Source organism: Hemicordylus capensis, chromosome 5 (genome assembly GCF_027244095.1).
Source record: "Hemicordylus capensis ecotype Gifberg chromosome 5, rHemCap1.1.pri, whole genome shotgun sequence".
NCBI lineage: Eukaryota > Metazoa > Chordata > Lepidosauria > Squamata > Cordylidae > Hemicordylus > Hemicordylus capensis.
Window position 1 is genome coordinate 176,518,995 of NC_069661.1, and position 18,610 is coordinate 176,537,604.

General features: G+C 41.6%; 1 protein-coding gene across 6 annotated transcripts in view; it reads left to right on the forward strand.

The window, feature by feature from the left end:
• Positions 1-18,610, forward strand: part of IMMP2L (inner mitochondrial membrane peptidase subunit 2) — a 753,382-nt gene that overhangs the window by 686,974 nt on the left and 47,798 nt on the right. Inside the window, exon 6 of one of the 6 annotated variants that reach the window (XR_008307851.1) lies at positions 5,703-5,891. The exons of the other annotated variants lie outside the window; for them this stretch is intronic. The gene's annotated coding sequence lies outside the window, so the exon portion shown is untranslated. The remainder of the gene's footprint in view (positions 1-5,702; positions 5,892-18,610) is intronic. 6 annotated transcript variants of the gene reach the window in all.

Consider the following 18,610-nt stretch of genomic DNA (forward strand, 5'->3'; position numbering starts at 1 on the left):
TCGAGCTCTCTGAATTGTGGGCCCAGAGAAAGCAGACAAAAGGCACAGTAAGTAAGTGAAAAGCTGCCTCCTTGACTGAAAAGGAGTTCCAGAGAAATGGCAGAAATGCCATGGAAACTGTAGCACAGGGACAGGCAGCGATCCTGAGGTTGGATGGATTTTATTTTTAAATGTGGTCATTGAGGATAGTGTTCTTCCTCATAGCTCAGGGACTGGAAAGCGTCTTGCAAGAGGACAGACATGAAGCAGCTGGAGAAAAAGCAGCATGGGATGGCAAAAAAACCAGAAAAGACTATGGATTCATGTGCTTGCATGTAAATGACTCGATCATTGTGCGTTTAAGAAATACCAGGATAGTTAAGGAAGCTTGGGAGATTTTTAAACACCTGTATGCTAGAAAGACAACCAATATTAGTGTTGATCTTATTGTGAGACTGTGTAATATGACACTCTGAAAAGGAAATAATTTAATTGAACATATTAATCAAATCCTAGACATTTCAAGAAGATGTGAAAATGTTAAATTACCAGATCAGGTTATTATTTGGTTTATTTTGAATAATCTGCCAGAAAGTGATAAGTTACATTTTTGAATCAAGAGAACAGATTGATTTCAAATTTCTCATTTCTAGACTTCACAATTTTCATTAAAGATCAGATGCAACCTCTAGTGGAGTCTCTGACTCAAACATTCAGGTTACAGTGTTTCAGACTAAATAAAAGAGCAAGGTGTGTCGGCTGTGTAGGAAGCCAGGTCATTTGCATGTGAATAGTTCTCAGAACAAAGGTCCTAGCCACAGTCCTTCTGAAAGAAATTCCAAGAAGGATGACTCTCTGCCAGAGCATAAACCATGTAAAAAATTGTATCACAGACGATTTGGATATAGAAAAGTTAAAGTAATTTCTCAACATGGTGGGGGGTGGAATTTAGCAAGCGGCTTGAAAGTTCATCCCTGCAAAGAAAATGCCTCACAATGTGTATGCTGTTTGAAAAGCAAGAGGACCAAAAAGGGCTTTAACCAGAATAAAGAGTTTAACCAGATAAAGAGTCACAGCGCCCCTAGAGTTGATTCATAGTGATGTCTGTGGACCAATGCAAGTTGAGTCATCAGGAGGAAGTAGATATTTGTTGACTCTAATTGATGGCTATTTCAGATACACACTTATACACTAAAAGAAAAAAAGTCAAATTCTTGAGAAATTTAAGGAGTATGTTGCAATAGTGAGCAATAAGTTTGGCAGAAAACTTCAAAGATTAAGAAGTGATAATGGGGGTGAATTACATCAAAGTCAATGACCAATTACTTAAGGGATCAAGGCATTCAGCACAAATGCACATTGCCTTACACCCCACAACAGAATCACTTAGCAGAAAAAAAGAATTGTCCTCTATTGAAAACAACAAGGTGCATGTTGCAGGATGCAGGATTGGCAAGCAGTGCTCTCAATTCCTGTTTTTCTTTTTTAACCTGCCAGCAGTTTGATTTTTCTCAGTATAGTCCCAGTGTTCTGTTCTCCTCGGTATGCTTGTACTTGGGTTAATGACTGTCTTAATTTTGCTTTCATTCCAGCTCCTGCTGGTCACTTGTGCAAACTGTTCAGTTTTTGTTTGTTTGTTTATTTGTTTGTTTGTTTTTGCTTTAAGTTTGCTCAGTGGAACTCTGCCTGTTTTCTGGGTTGTGTTGACAACTCCTTTTGCCCTTTTGCTTCTGTATCTGCACACTCCATAGGCCTCCTTGCATGCCAGCTGGGGAGGCCCAACGTCTGTTCCTACTGTGCCAGAGCTCCTGAGTTGGCCTGCCACCAATACCGCCTTTGCTCTCCTTTATTTTGTAGTTGCTTGGCTTCACTTTGTGCTTTCCCAGTGGAACCCTGACAGTCTCTGGGCCACCTTGATAACTGGCTGTTTTATTTTCTTAAGTTTTGCTCACCCATCTTCCTGGTCTCTGCACACTCCAAGGGTCACCTCGCACACCAGTGGGGTGGCCCCAAGTCTGTTCCCACTGTGCCAGAGCTCCTGAGTTGGCCTATCACCAATACCACCTTTGCTTTCCTTTATTTTGTAATTGCTTGTTTTCACTTTGTTCTTGCCCATTAGAACTGCCTGTTTGCTCTGCCATGACAGCTTGTTCATCTTTTAAAGTTCTTCTTGCCCACCTTCCTGGTCTCTGCGCACTCTATAGGCCTCTTCATACACCAGAGGGGTAGCCCTGTGCCTGCTGAGCCAGAGCCTATGTTTTCCTTGACTGGAATCCACCACAAACACCACTACCACCACTGCTCTCTGCCTGCCTGGGCTCTGCTGGGCAGCTCTGAGTGCACTTCAATACAGGGTGCCATGCTGACTGACTGCAGCATGGTGCCAAGGCAAAGCACCTCTCAGCTTTGGCCAGCCCCACAGCCAGTCTACTTGAAGCCAAGCTCCAACCACTACCACCACTACCACCACTGCTATCCACCTGCCTGGGCTCCGCTGACCAACTCTTGAGTGCACACAGGGTACTATTATGCCTGCCTACAGCATGGTGCCAAGCCAAAAATGCCTCTGCCCACTCACCCACCTGCCTGCCTGAAACCAAGCTCCAACCACCACTACCACCACCACTTTCCGCCTGCCTGGGCTCCACTGGCCAAATCTACGCAGGGTGCTCTGCTCCGCTCAGTTCCAGCAAAGCAGGGTGGTGGGTGGTGCTCCATGTGTGCATAGTTTGGGCATCTTTCCTTTGTTTTCCAGATGATTTCAAAGCATCTTTTAAAGGGTTGACTGATTTCCTTGGGGAAAGAACCTCAGAGTTCTGCCATCAAAGACTCTCTCTGTGTCCAATTTCAGAAATATAAGCATTAGAATAATAAGGGATGGTGTTACCCAATTTTATGAAGGCACATTTCAGAATACTCCAAATGGGGATGGTATGAGGGTCCATGAGGGGCTTCAATTCCAAAATTGTTTTTAGTTCTCTGCCTTGAAACAAGCCAGTTTAGGCAATTCTTAGACTTCTTAAAAATTAAAATTTCGTGAAAAATCACAGGATCGCCCAATCTTATTCAAATTGTATACATTGCCTCCTGTCATTCAGCCCCACATGTCTTCCCAATATCTAATCTCTAGGACCATTTTTGGTGATTCCCCACCCCCACCCCAATTTCCCCATTGACTGCTATGGGGGAAAATCTGAATCTAAGTCACAATTCAAATTTTAATTCCGACTCCAAAATGATATCAGATGTCGCCATAATATAGAATAGAATTTGAATACAACATTGTTGAAGTCAGATTCAGTTTGGATCTGGATACGAATCTGACTTTTCTGAATGTGTATGGACCTACTATTTAGGACTTGAATGGTCATTTTTGAGCTACAAATGTAGCTCATGGTTCATTCACTGTTCTTTCACATCTGTTCTAGTGTCCTTTGTGTATCATCTTGTTGGCCCCATTTCACATCCTGCTTTTGCAACATCTTTGCAAGATATCTCTCTTTTGATTACCTTTCCTTCCAAGATGACATGCCATCCCATCCTACCTTACCTTTACCTTCGGGTGTCCTTATGCCCATGCACTTTGCTGCCTTCTCTACAAGGTGTGGGATGTGGGTTTTGTATCTTCCCTACCAAAGTTTGTACACCAGGCAGCTTGTGGGTGTATGGGCTATATAAATACTGCACAATAGCAACAGTACATCATGACACAGATTGAGGAATAAATTAGTTTCCCAGTCTGCTAATTCATCTGGTAATAAAGCTGACTTTAATTACAGATTGTTTAATTAGGCTGATTTTAATGATAAATTAGGTATTTTGTTGAAATATCAGCAATCTCACATTTGAATTCTTGATTTACCTTGATTCTCAAGTGAATGCTTCCGTACTGGCATGACTCTGTATTTTGTAATGTGTCAGATCAGTCTTTGTCATTTCTATGTGACATAGTTTCTCTGGTGCCCCTGTTGGCATCCTCTTATGCACATCTTATTTTTCCTCAAATAAACTTTAATTGCCATGGTTGGCTTTAGAAAAATTGCCTGGAGGCTTTAGGAAAAAATAGTATTTGGCTTTCCCCCCTCAGGCTGATGAAAGCGGCTCGTGTCCAAGATAGTTTTTATTTTGTATCTATTCCTACACCATCCCATTGCACAGATTAATTCCATGCCATCAAATGATATGAATCTCAAAGCTGCTGTGCTGGAATGTGTTGTTCTGGAGGCCACACATTTCAAAAGAGTTGCAAATGTTTCCAAACCTTCATGTTCACTACAAAAAGAGATTTGATTGTTATGGCATAGCATGTGGAGCACATGAGTAAGCACCTGGGGAAAACAAAGGACTAAGCCATATATATTTGAAATATAATACCTAGGATATGCTAAAGCATACCAAGAGAATTTATTCGGGGTGGGACCATATGGAAGAACTTTGAGAATACAGATGAATTTGTTGAAATTTTTAAAAATCAGATGATCCTACCAGTTTAACATGGCAGTTTTTGCATGAAACAGCAGTGTTTCTTGCCCATAATCATAAAATGAGCCTGCTGGATCCTCCCTATCAAAGGTTCTGTGTGTGTGTGCGCGCACATGTGCACATGCGTGCCCCAAAGTGACTGTTCTGTGTGAGCATATTCTGACATATTTGTTGTCACAAACTATCAACAACAAAGTAGTGTTGAAGGCTAGTCCACAATCAATTTTGTTCCCGTATTTTGTATCTTAAACTTACAAACCCAAGCCAAATACAAACCATAACTCCCTAACAGGTCATGTCCAGTAGTAAATTAGCATTGTCTTTCCCCCACTCCTGCCATATTAATGAATTCCTCCAGGATGTCAATGTTCCTCACCTGAGAAGCTTCTGACACCTCCTTTGTACAACTCTGTATGTACATGAAATGAAGAAAAGCTTGCGGCTTAGTTTCAAAATGCCTGCTGTGCTATGAAGTCTTGTTTAGAATACAATTTTGGTCCCTGTGCCTTGTCTTGGTTTCATGTAGCTGGTAGACCATAACGCACAGTAGCCAATGAAAAAATAATGAAGGGTGGGAAAAGTCTCATATTAAATGCAGCATATGACAGCAATGAGAATGAACCAAAGACATGCGCAACCATGATAGCTCTTTACTCTGTGGATATTGTTGGCATTTCTGCATTATGGTGGACTGCCTGATTTAAAAGAAGCATGCAATTTAATTCCCAACATGCACTGTGGCAGCTTTTCCATTTCACTTTGAGGTAAGATCAGTTGGGATCATTTAGAATTAAATACATCCTGTCTCAGTTGGCAGGAAAATAACATTCTGTGATGAAATGTCCCTATAATGAATCTCATTAATTGTTCACCAATTTCTTTTAATTTCATTTATATTTCTATACTGTAATGCAGGTACAAGGAGGGTGGCGAATTTTGAGTTCTACTTAGCACTGAGTTTAGCTAAAAACAATAAAAGACCTGAGAGGTGGCAGAAGAAAAGAGCTCACTTCAATGGTGCAGCTCCGTCTCCTACATCTGTTTACTAAATGTTGAATCAGTATTTTCAGTTCCTTAGGCTTGCCACACAAGAGACATCTACAGAGGATTGTGTTGATTAATAATGGTTGCTTGTTGCAGTAAGTAGCTGTGAACAATAAAAATGTACAAGTCCACTTCTTTTATTCCTCTAGCTGTTTTCCATGGAACTGTAATGTTGCAAATGGTGACTTTATTTTCAGATCATTAGCACTTCCAGTTCATTTGCATCTAGTAAGACTGCAGGACTGAGCCGATGCTGTTGTGAGACATCAAATAAAACATCTCAAGTGTTCACACAGAAGTGTCATTTATGAAACACAGATGCAACAGGGCCCGTAGAGTTCAGTTCAGAAATATTAATTACAAACAAAGTCAGCATAAATTACCAGGTGAGTTGTTCATAGGAATGGGCCGAACCTAGGGATGATATATTCCATTTACAAATAGTGGAAATGGGGAATGAACCTTTTGAAGGGCTGACTATTTTTGAGCATTTTCCAAGGAGGACTATTGACAGAAAATTCATGGCAGGTGGTGGAAGCCAAATGCCAAAAAAAGCTGCCCAAAAAACTGCTCCTGCCGCCACCGCCACCGCCACCACCACCACCACCACCAAACAAGCAGCAGAACAAAAATCTTAAAAGGAAAGTACAGTTACCACAGTCACCAATGACTCCTGGACAGTTCTCAGAAATTCTCAGGATGCCCTCAACCAGTGTTCTAACAGTTTTCGTCTTTATGTGGAATGAGTTTTGTTCTGGGTGGCTGTATCAAGGCAGTGTTTGTGCACATGCATTCAGAGTGGGGCCTTCCTGATTCAACCTGAGATGCATCTAAAATTAACTGAGCAGACATTAAACAAAACTTATGAGTGCATGTACATGCACATGTCTTAGAGGGAACACTGGCTGCAACATTGTTTCCTAGTTTTGCTATCCAAAATTCTAAGCTGAAAATTCTGTGACAACCTTTGGGTTAACAATGGTTGTACCTCATCCAAAATTACCAAGGTCAGGCACTATGTCTTGCTACTCAGTTTGTTAAGATTTACTAGAGCATGGGTTCTCAACCTTGGGTCCCCAGATGTTGTTGGACTTCAACTCCCATAATCCCCACCCAAAGGCCATTGGGGCTGGGGATTATGGGAATTGAAGTCCAGTAACATCTGTGGACCCAAGGTTGAGAATCCCTGTACTAGAGCATGAGGCTTTATCACAGTATCTGTATGTTGGATTGCATGAAATTTTAGCTAAATAGTCTATTTCCTTGGGGAAGATTCAGTGGTTGGATCAGCTGAATGAACAAAACATCTGTTGTTTTGAAGGAATTTCACTCAGGTGTGATTGGCTACTCATCCTCAGTATGCTGGATAATATATGGCTTGGTTCACTTATTTGATACAACAGGAGATTTGGGTTCTATAGTCATCTTGCTACAATATACCTGTTCTTTTCTTGTGCTCTACCATATCTGGACTACTAGAACAAGTCTGTGAGGGGCTAATGCATGAGTGCTGGTGTGGACTCTGCTTGGTGTGGACAGTCATCTACTCTTGGATCTATCCATCTTTGATTTTATTACACTTTATACTGTATCAAAACAAGTTTTGGTTTTTTAAAATTTTTTTTTACTGTAATTCTTTTTTAAACAAACCACATACGTGATCTGTTCTTTAAACACTGAGCAAGACAATAGTAGCTAGCAAGCAGTCCATCTGACATTTCTTTTGAAGGAGGATTAGTTTAGCTTCCAGCTTTGCAAATAACTGTCTATCACATTTTCATCTCTAGGCATCTGTTGTTCCTCTAAACATCTTGTATGCTAGAAAAACAAGCTCTCTTTTAGTAATCTGTCTAAATTTCATGTTAAAAGCATATCAGTGCTGCTGAAAGAAAATAACTGACCCTGATGTAACAGTGCTTCATTACCTTTATATGATTTTATTGCTGACATACACCCTGAATGTAATGTTATCATAATTACTTTGTTGGTGTTAGGTTACAATTCATTTTTATTTTCAGCAAATGAATAGGATTTAGTTTAACTTACAAGGAATTTCTCAGGCAATTAATGTTGGACTAAAAACACTTCACTATTGTTTACCCAATATGGTTTTAAGAATATGAAAGAACCAAGCAGCTTTAAACAAGCATTCCTCCCAAAGGGCGACATTGGAAAATCTGGTTTATAACAATCCCATTAAGTGTAAGAATGATATCAATCCCTCCCCCCCCCCCCCGGGTTAAACCCATAACAACAATTTCACAGACACATAGACCCTTGGGTAAGATTTTCCAAAAGTGTTTAGAGATCTGAAAATGACTTGCTAGTACTTCTGTTAAGAAATTGTTGATTCAGTTTGTACTGTTTATGCATCCCAAAGATAAGTGTGCTTTCGTGGTTGGATTAGGGCTAGAGATATATGGGTTTAAAATTTGATTCAGGATAAACCTTACTATGTAACCTTTGTTATTATCACTCAGCCTAGCCTGCTTCAAACAGTTGTAAGGGGAAAAAGGGGGGCTTGGTAATGAGACAAGGTGGGGTGATTGCCTCAGGCAGCACTTGCACCTTGGTGCAGTGAATCTGACACACACACTCCCCCATGTGTGTCACCTCACCTATTTTCCACTCCTTCTCCTCTCTTCTCTCACAACTCACTGACTTCTGGGTGCATGGGGATGGAAGTTTAAAATTTCATCCCCATGCTCTCAGAAATGAGTGAATGCTGGGATAGAGGATGTGGCACGTGAGGCTCCATCTCCTCCACTTCCCTCCTCCAGCTTCTGGACATGCAGGGATGGGATTTTTAAATGCCCTTGTGCTCATATGCCAGTGACTGGCAGTAGGAGTATAGGAGTAGGAGGAGTAGAGAAGAGTAGAGTAGGAGGAGGAGGAGGAGGAGTAGAGGGCAGCACACAAGACACTTCCTCTCCTTTCTTCTCCCTTCTCCAGTCACCCATCAGCTTCTGGGCACAAAGGGATGAGCGGTGGGAGAAGGGTGAGGTAGAGCTGGCCCAGGCTCTTGATGTTGGCATCTGCATCAGTGGATGTGGCTGGTGACAGCATGGCACCACCAGCACTTTAGCTGGCACTTGAGGTAGAAAACCATATACAACAAAGGGACTGTCATTGAATAATTTAGCCAGAATGTCAGCCAATGTATCTGCAGGCATTGGAGAGGGAGAGAGAGAAATTCTCTGAAGCTCCTGTAAGCTTCTGGGTTTGGTTCAAAGGTTTGATTTTCATCATTAAAGCCATAAGCACTCTGAGATCCAAACTACATATTATGTTCAATGAATCGTTTGGCCCCTGTGCTGAATAGCATCCATGGGAGGACTGCAGTGTGTGGATTAGGGATATTTAACTCCTTTCTTCTCAAACCTCAGTCCCCACAAAGATGGGCCTGCTCCAAATCTGCTATTAGCCACAGAGGGATAGCTCCCATTGGAACCATTGAGAATTCAGATTACCTTTCACTTTTAAATAATTCTTTAATGTTAGAATTAGATTAATTTTGGATTTTTAAAATAGTTTTTAGTATTGTTAATGTAAGGCTTTCAGCTTTATAAGAAAAATTGTATCTGATACAAAAATCCTACAGTCTTCTGAGTAGGAGCTTGTTCAAGGAGAGCTTCAACTTGCACTTTTTATTACTCTGCCACATTCTTCTTAAACTCAAAGGCAAATTGTTTGAATAAAATGTGATGGAAACTAGCTTAGTTCCTCAGGGTTTGGCCATATAAATATATTGATAAAATGAAATGTAACCTTCCAGAATGTGTGAGTATCAACTTCAATAAATACTATGCTCACTACTGGTCATTAAATGCATAAAACCATTGTTCCTGAAAATAAAGATGTGATCATGGAAGGTGACTCAAGAGAAGTACATTTATTTTCTTTTAAGCATGCTCTAAGCTTGTGTCTTGACTTACATAGGGGAAATCAGGCAACAACATTGATAATAAATGGTTACAAATATGCTAGTTTAATGTGATTTTACTGAAGTAGACAAAGAAAGAGAAAGTACTTGCTTGGCCATGGAAGTTGAAGACAAAAATAATGCCCGTTTAGATATAAAGCCATACGTGATATTTATGCTGCAGCCATTGAATATTAGACTGCTAAACAGCAAAAGTAACTGAAGGGCTTTCCAGATGCTTTAATTTACCGAAGTGGACCACATCAGTGTGATATCTAGACAACTACATCCTTCCCATGCTTCCATTGTGGACAGGATGCATTGGCCTGGATCCAAAGATGCCCCTCCATTAGTGGAAGACTTCTTCCTCTCTCAGAAGGATTGTTTCCAGTCTAGTGGCAGAGCATTGTATGCAGAGGCGTAACGATAGGGGGGGCAGGGGGGGCACGTGCCCCAGGCGCCACCCTGGTTGGTCACGTGGGGGGCGCCAAAAAGTGCCCCCACCGAGCCCCTGGCTTTCCGTTTTTTTGTTTTTGTTTTAAACCACAGCAGAGTGAAGAGCAGTCTGACCACTCCGGTCCGCATGGTGGCATGGCGCCCCCTCCCCCGATCCCGGCGCCGCCCCCGCCCCCCCCCCATTGCTAGGCTCGGGCGCCTAAAGTTTCTCGAAGTCGAATCAAATCTTCGTCATCGGAACGTCACTCACAGGCAGCATTAGTACTCCGCACTTCCAGTCCCCGCCCCGGCACACCGTGAGCTCTTGACTGGCCTGGGCGCGTCGCTGGCTATGAGTTCACCCCCCCTCCCCCCTTTGCATAGGCACCCGCAGGACTCGCCAGTTGGAAGATCTGTAGGGGCAGGGCGGGTGCTCTCCTGTTGCTCTGGACAAGCGCCGGAAAGGGAGGGGGAAAGGCAGCCAGAGGCAGTCATGTGTTTTAATCCAACGAGATGCCCGGTGTACTGAGTGTATAGAAGCTTCTCCTCCTATCATTCCAGCCAACCAGTAAGTTTTGTAATTTTTTTTTTTTAAACCCACTTCGGAGAGTTATGTGAGCTGGCGAGGAGGGAGGAAGCCCTAGGAGGAAGGCGAAGGAGCGCCAACTGCAGATCCTCCCTTCCCTTTCCCCTGCCTGCCCAGCTCCTCCTTTTTTGGCTCCTTTTTTCTCTTCCAAACCATTACACAAAAGAAGAGACAGGAGGAATGGGAAGGAAAAACGCAAGACTCAGGTTGGGAGAATTAGCTGCTGCTCAAGTTCGCTGGCTCACACACGTGCTCTCTCCACCCCTCTATCCTTCTCTCTCTGCTGCTGGGTGAAATGAAAATGAAGCAAACCAGAGCATTGGCTTTTGCTGCTGGTGGTGATATTTTTTCCTTCTTTCCCCCACCCTTTAGTTGCCGCTGCCTCACCTCCTTTCCTGCTGCTGCTTTACGTGGCTTGGAGCTCTCCTCCCCTCCCTCTGCCTCAGAATAAGGAAAGGGTTAACTCCTCTTGGGGTGGGGGGAAGCTTAATTTCACTGGAGAAGGAGCCTAATTGGTCCACTGCTGAGTTCCTGGTCGCTCTGCATTTGAATGAAGCCAGGAGCCACAGCAGACTAGCCCAAGTCTCCCTTGCTTTATCTTCAAGGAACTTTTAAAAAAACAACACAAAAAACACCTAACAGTTAGAGTTTGGACAATAATGTGGAGAGGAGTAGGCTCTAAACCAACTTTAAAAATGAATTTTTTGTTGTGTGTAAGTAACATTAGTTCAAAATTGTTTATGCAGCAGCACTTTCCCCGTTCTGCTGGGAAGGATACAGCTACGGAAAGCTTCCCTTGAGTGCTTTAGTACTCAAGTAAAAAAATGGTGGGCGGAGCGTTGAACTACCTGGTACTTCTTCTTCTCAGGATTAAAAGCTTGTTTGATAATCTTATAAAGTTCTGGTTTCTTCTCTGGATGTTGAATTGCAATGGGAAGCAATTCATATTGTAGTGCTTTCATCTTTAGAAACAAAAGGAGAGGGGGAGTAGGCTTTTCTCCTCCCTTTCAAATTTTTTTAAAGAAAGCAAAATAACTCATGCAGAAAAGGAAGTTCCTAATGCAGCAGATGTGCATGGTGCAAAATGTAGAACTTGGGCTTCCTTGGGGGGTTGGAGCTGCCTGCATTGTTGTTGTTGAACTGTCTTGCCGCCAAAGTAAGTCTGCTGCCCTCTGAACTCAATGGGACTTCAGAAGCAGTGGAAAACTCCCTCCACTCTTTGTACTGGCAAGGCTTTCAACTTGATTATCTCTTGATTTTTCACCTATACAAGTGTATATTTGAGGTTTCTATGGGGAAATGCGTTATTGTTCAGAAATGAAAGCTAGTTTTAAAATTTTTGGCAGTGTGAGCTAATATTATGGTTTTCTGAAAGATGTGTCAGATGTTGGGGGGGGGGCGCAATTTCAGTGCTTGCCCTGGGCGCCATTTTTGCTAGTTACGCCTCTGATTGTGTGAGAACAGTGACCCCATATTCAGAATAGTTCTTCCATTTGTGCAAGTTCCTGTGAAAAACTGTGCACAAGCTCTTTTCAATACCTCTTTATGGCACACTACGAGGTGCCAGCCACCACTCTCCTCTCCATACCTTCTCTTCTGCTGCCTTCTTCCTCTTCAAGCACAACGTACCAAGGAGCAGGATACAGTGGCAACTCCATGGAGACACACAGTGGCAGTGAGGAGTGGGGGTGGACAGAAGGGCAGGAATGGCATTTGGTGCCCCACCTCAGGTGCCTAAAGGTCTTGGGCCACCTCTTTCTGAATCATGGGCACTTTACTCTTAAACATTAGTACTTCAAGTTCCTGTACATGGATTTTGCTCACAGTTGCATTGCATCATAGACTTAAGGCTGCATAAAGCGTTTGCTTAATGAATCCAGTAGTGGACTTTGCAAGAATATCCAGATGATATAATGAAAGAAATGCAAGTATCAGTAATTATGATACTTTCACATTATTATTAATCAGTAAATTATAATGATAATTTCAGAACACAGTTCCATATTAACAGTACTCCAAATTTTAATTCAGTGCCATTCTGGATGGAATTTGGTGGCAGTGAACATACCATAGAAGGAAAGGAATAGATACCGCATACAGTATAATGTCTTTGAACCCCTTTGCCTAGTTCCCTACAGGTGCATTGTGTTCGCTGATTTAAAGTTACACCAAACTGAATTTATCGTAGTGGAAATAATAGGCTGTAATGAAGTTAAACAATAGTCCAAATTGTTGTTTAGGTGTTCATTCACCTTGCCAATATTTATTTTTTTAAATGAAGTGTTGCAGAAAGAAACTTCCTACCTCTCATGCCTAACAGGATTTCTGTTCAGTGTCAATAATTGCATCATCTCACAAATCACATCTATCTTATTAGAAAAATGAGAGCTTATCTTTGTGTATGACAGATGAGCATATATAGAAAGCTCTGTGACAGCTGCCAGATGAGCCAGTAATTGTGCTGCTGAAGGCAGAGTGCCTATTATAAACATGCTAACAGTGTGTGTAGAGGCAAAAACAAAATGCAAAACTGACCCCATTAGTGCTAAAATGTAAAGTGTGTTTGTATATAAAATCATTTCATCAGGTTAATGTAACTTTAGGAAAAACTGAATATCTGACAATAGAGAAATTAATATTAGGGAGAATGGTCTTAATTGGACTCTGTCAGAAATCTGTGCACACACTCAGGTTCCTTCAATCTTTCAGCTGTGATGACTGGCTGTACATAGTAGGTTCTTGCTGTGTTCTGAATCTGTTTCCACTGCAAAGTCTGAAAAGCACACTTGAATTTGGATAATGGGCTGATTTGGATAGCCCTACAACACACAATAAGGATGTGCACGTGCCATGAGTCTGTATGTCTTTCTAACTGGTCTGCTTCACATAGCAGAACATACTAGTTTAAACTTATATTTGCAGTGCATGGTAGAAAAGCAGCTTGAATAGACCACTCCCCCCGTGACTTGAAAAAAGGCATCCAGTTCTCTGGGAGTGACTCTGAGAGTGGGACTATTTTAGGACTGGCGGGAAAAGTGTAATCTGAACTTGTCCTTTTTATTTTCAGTTCCAAGATTTAACTGCAAAGTGACCAAAGGAAACATTTTAAAAAGGCATATGCACATTTTAATGTAAAAATAAATCCAGAAGCAGTAGGGAAAGAATTTATACTAAGGGACTTTTGGTGATTGACCTGACAGTATTTCAAGGTTGGATCTGACCTTACCCAGCTGTATCCAAACTTGAATGTGAATCTGGGAATTATACCAAAGATACTGTCACTAGAGTGTTTATAGTTAAAGGAAAGGGATACACACCTGAGAGTGGTGGTGATGCATTATGGGAGATAAGCTGCTGCCCCTGAAAACTGAATCCCTAAGGGCCAGTTTGGACAATACCTTTTCCAGCCTACACAATTAAAAGGGGGACACAGCAAGATGGTGCATGTTGTGATATCTCCCACAGACATTTTGATGCCTTTTCTGCATGTTTCTTTATTGCATGGCGGGGGGCTGTTCATCCAGTTGGGTACTCTCTACACAAGATAGATCTAAATACTAGTTTAAAGTAGTATTGGGGTCATGTTTAGAGCTGCCCCCATCCACAATCAAGGAATATGCCAGGAGGGCAATGGGATATCCACAAAAGGTATCATGATCGGCATACTCCAGGTGCATCCTCTTTGTGTGGTCTCAGAGCTTGCTCATTGTTTGTGGCAAAGAGCAACAAACCACTTGCCCCTACACTGTCCTCCAGCCTGGAGCCAACTGATGCTGCCCCAATTTTAGTATATGTGCTGCCGAAGCGAGCCTCTCCCAGTGCTGCTGCATCAACACTGGCAGCCACTCATTCATTCTCTCTTGCCTCTAGCAACAAATGTGTCCACTGTTGCTGGAGGGGAGAGCATTTGAATGAGAGCATTTGTGAGTGAGCTGCTGGTTCTGACACAGCAGCTGCACCAGCAACAAGGATAGACCATTGCTGGACGCAAGCTCTGTCCATCCTACCTTGCTGTCGACCAGTGATGCCAAGCACTGGCACATCCTGGAAGGAGAGGTTAGTCTGCTGAGTAGGAGGAAGTGGTATCAGAGCCAGTGAGATGAGAGGAGGAGACATGATTGGGCAAGGCAGCAAGGGAGAAAAAGCCAAGGGATGGGTGGTGGAAGCAGGCAGTTGGGGTGATGCCTGCGGTAAGGTTGGGGTTGGGTGCCTGCACTTGCTGCATGAAGCCATTGACTCACCTGGACTCATGGAGGAACACCTTTGTGTGGGCTGGGAAAGTATCTGAACTGTTGCTATTTTGAGTTCCCCCCTTCTGCCCTAGTAACCTGTCGGGGTTACTGATAGGCTACCCCCTGTTTTCAAAATTTGTAGTTCCACCCTTAACATTGATGTGCTAAAGTGCACCACCTTAAGACAGTGGTGCATATGCTGGTAACCTCCAGGCTTGACTACTGCAATGCACTCTATGTGGGGCTGCCTTTGTACATAATCCAGAAACTGCAATTGGTGCAGAATGATGTTGCCAGATTGGTCTCCAGGACATCCCAAAGAGACTATATCACTCTGTTTTTTTTTAAAAAAACTACACTGGCTACCAATAGGTTTCTGTTCAAAATACAAAGTGCTGGTTATTACTATAAAACCCTTAATGGCGTAGGCCCAGGTTATATAAGAGAACACCTTTGTTATGAACACCCACTATTAAGATCTTCAGGGAAGGTTCATCTGCAGTGCTACTGGCTAATCTGGTGACGACTCAAGTCGCCTTCTTTGTAGTTGCCCCAGAACTGTGGAATGCACTTCCTGCTGAGATGAGAGCTGCTCCATCCCTGTTGGCTTTTAGGAAACAACTAAAGGCAAATCTCCTCAGCTAAGCTTTTTAGCTATTTGGTAGTTTTTATAGGTATTTTAATTTGATATTTTAATGTTTTGATTGTCAAAATTTCTTGGTTTGTTTTTATTGTAAATCTCCTAGAGACTTCAGTAGTGGGCAATATACAAATATGTTAAATAAATAATTTTATAAAATGTTCAGTGTGCTTTACATATATCTCAGTAATCTTACAACTATCCTATATGGTAGGCAAATGGTATTTAGGTAACAGATAAAGGAAGCTTACAATGGCTTGCCTAAGAATCCATTAGTAATTCACTCTTAATCTTAAGAGTTAGTGGCTGAGCTGAGATTGGAACCAGACTTTCAAATTACAGCTACTTTTCTTATACAATACATTGTGTGGCTTTCTTTGATAACATATGAAATAGGAACACTGGGAGCTGATTCAGATATTGAACAGAAAACGTTAGGTGGTAAATCTGAACCACCAGCATAGTATTAATATCCTTAGAACGCAACAATTTTAAAATGGGAAAGGACCTTGGGCGGTCTTCTAGCTCAAACTCCTCTTCACTTCAAAAATCTGCTACAGCACAGAAACACAGGAAGATGCCTTATCCTGAGTCAGACCGTTGGTTCATCTAGCTCAATATTGTCCACACTGACTAGCAGGAGCTCTTGAAGGTTTCAGGCAGGTCTCTCCCAGTCCTACCTGGAGATACCAGGGAGTTAACCTGGAACCTTTTGCATGCAAGCATGCAAATGCTCTTTCACTGTGCTATGGCCCCATACCCTAAGAGGAATAATATGAGTGACTTAACAGCATTCACATGTAGTCACACAAATTCAAAGCAAGGCAGACCCTGCTTAGCAAAGGGCACAATTCATGCTAGTTACCACGAGACCAGTTCTCGTCTCCATCTGTCAGCATCGCTAAGAGATGTCTGTCTGAAAAGCTCTAAAAAAGAATAAACATGGCTGCATAAGAAAACTCCTCCACTGTTGAGCAGCTCCTGCAGTTAGGAAATTCCTCCTAATGGCTAGCCTAAGTCTGCTTCCTTGTAATTCTAACCCTTTGGTTCTAGACCTGCCTCTGGGGCAGCAGAGGATGTCTGTTCCTTTTTCTTGGTGAGAGCCCTTCATATATCTGATGACAGCTATCATAATCTTCTCTTCTCCAAACAAAACATATCCAGCTCCTTCAATTATTCATCGTAGGTTTCCAGACCCCTCATCAACTTTATTCCATCCTGTCTGAATGCATTCCAATTCACATCTTTCTTAAAATGCAGTGCCCAGAATTGGATACAGCTTTTTTTTAAAAAAAGAAGTAAAGGTAAAGTTGTGCTGTTGAGTCGGTGTCGACTCCTGGCGACCACAGAGCCATGTGGTTTTCTTTGGTAGGGGTTTACCATTGCCATCTTCCCCGCTGTACCATTAAGTGGGAAACTGTTATTATTGGTTTAATAATAATAGGTACTAACACACCTGCTTTGGAAAACAGTGAAAGACAAACTTTTTCAGAAGAGTACAGCAAGTAGATCATTCAGCACCGTGATAGGCTTGTTTCATCTGCAAAATGCTTGTGGGATATATCAGGTATTCTAATGGTATACAATAAATCATGCATTATAGCACACATATATTTTGTTGTTAGTGAATATTTTGAACTTCTTCAGAATCTTATGCTGATGCTCACCAGACGTACAGATCTTCCCCTAAGCATTAGAGAAGTTTTCTTTTCCCATTTTACTGAATCCCTCCTGCTAAACCTAATAACCCATAACTGCTCCCAAAAGTGTCTTTCCTCCCCCTCAAAAATAAACCAAGTGAGAAATTGCTTCTCAAGCTTTCTCTCTTCCTGCACCTCTAATGCTACCTGTATCTGTTTTGGTGTCTTGCATCTTCCAGTGACTGTTGACATTGAGGCTCTAGTAGGCTCAGGGCACTTGAAAAATTAAATTTCTGCGGACTGAAGTGGGAGGAGAATGGTAAATGTCATGATAACCATCACATCTGTGGTAAGTGTGGGGCAGAACTAGACTGATTTTTGCTTACTCACATGTTTGTGAACCACTTAAATTCCTGTAAAGAAAGGTGGGAACTGAAACCAGATTTTAATTGTGCAGATGTATATGTAAATTTAGAGATTGATCTGCTCTAAGCTGTAGCGTTGTATCTGTTTTAGATCCACAGTCAAATAATAGCTCAAGAATGATAATAGAAAGTGTTTGGTTTGTTGGCTTGAAATCATTGTTAGGATTGGATGTCTGGTGTATGTTACACCATTTCCAATTCCTATTGCCCAAAATGAGAAGTGTAATTTCCTCAGTTTAAAATATATTTTTTCCCAATTGCAGATCATGTGTTGAAATCCAAATCTTGTGTTTATATTTTATAATCTGTTACCATGGTGATATTAACATACCCACAGGGTGGTAGCTTTGTTGCATGCAATCAAGCTAGATAAAAATGTTGATTAAAATGGATACACAGAATGTCTTTATAAGAAATAATGGAAAAGCAAACATGGAAGATAATTAAATAGGGTTTGATTTGATTTTTTTAAAGATAAGCTTGATCATATAATTGTTCTTTTAAATTTCTTGCTTTAAGATTTCATTGTTTTTACATTGTTTTATGTTCTCAAAGTCTATCTTTCCCTTAAAGAAGACAAAAAAATATATATTAAGCAATACAGCTAAATAATGGACCAGTCCTGAGGCTTACTGCTTCAGGACATAATTGCAAGAAATGGTAGAAGCTTAACAGCTAAGCTCTAATTAAGATTGAATTAGCGTTTTTGTGAGAGAACTTTATAAATACGTAAATATTACCATTTCACTTAAACTGATCATGCAAAGTTCTCAGGTTAAAATTTATCTTATTGATTGATTAATTTTTATACCCACACATAGCTACATTGCCTGATACATACTTCTTCACCTTGCAAGATAGACATCTCTGAGCAAGTGACTTGAGAGATGAAGTAAAAAACCAGCTCATTCAACACAGTGGACAGCACAGTAAACCATCTTTCATTTTCTCTCAGCATCTAGAACTTACCAAACACTACATAACTGAAACCATAAATGAGTTAGGAGTTGTTTGGAAAGGAAAGGTTGTGCCACCGAGTCGGTGTTGACTCCTGGTGACCATGGAGCTATGTGGTTCTTGTTAGAATACAGGAGGGGCTTACCACTGCCTTCTCACGTGCAGTATGAGATGATGCCTTTCAGCACCTTCCTATATTGCTGCTGCCTGATATAGGAGTTCTCTATATTCTGAGAAACATAGCAGCGGGGATTTGAACCAACAGCCT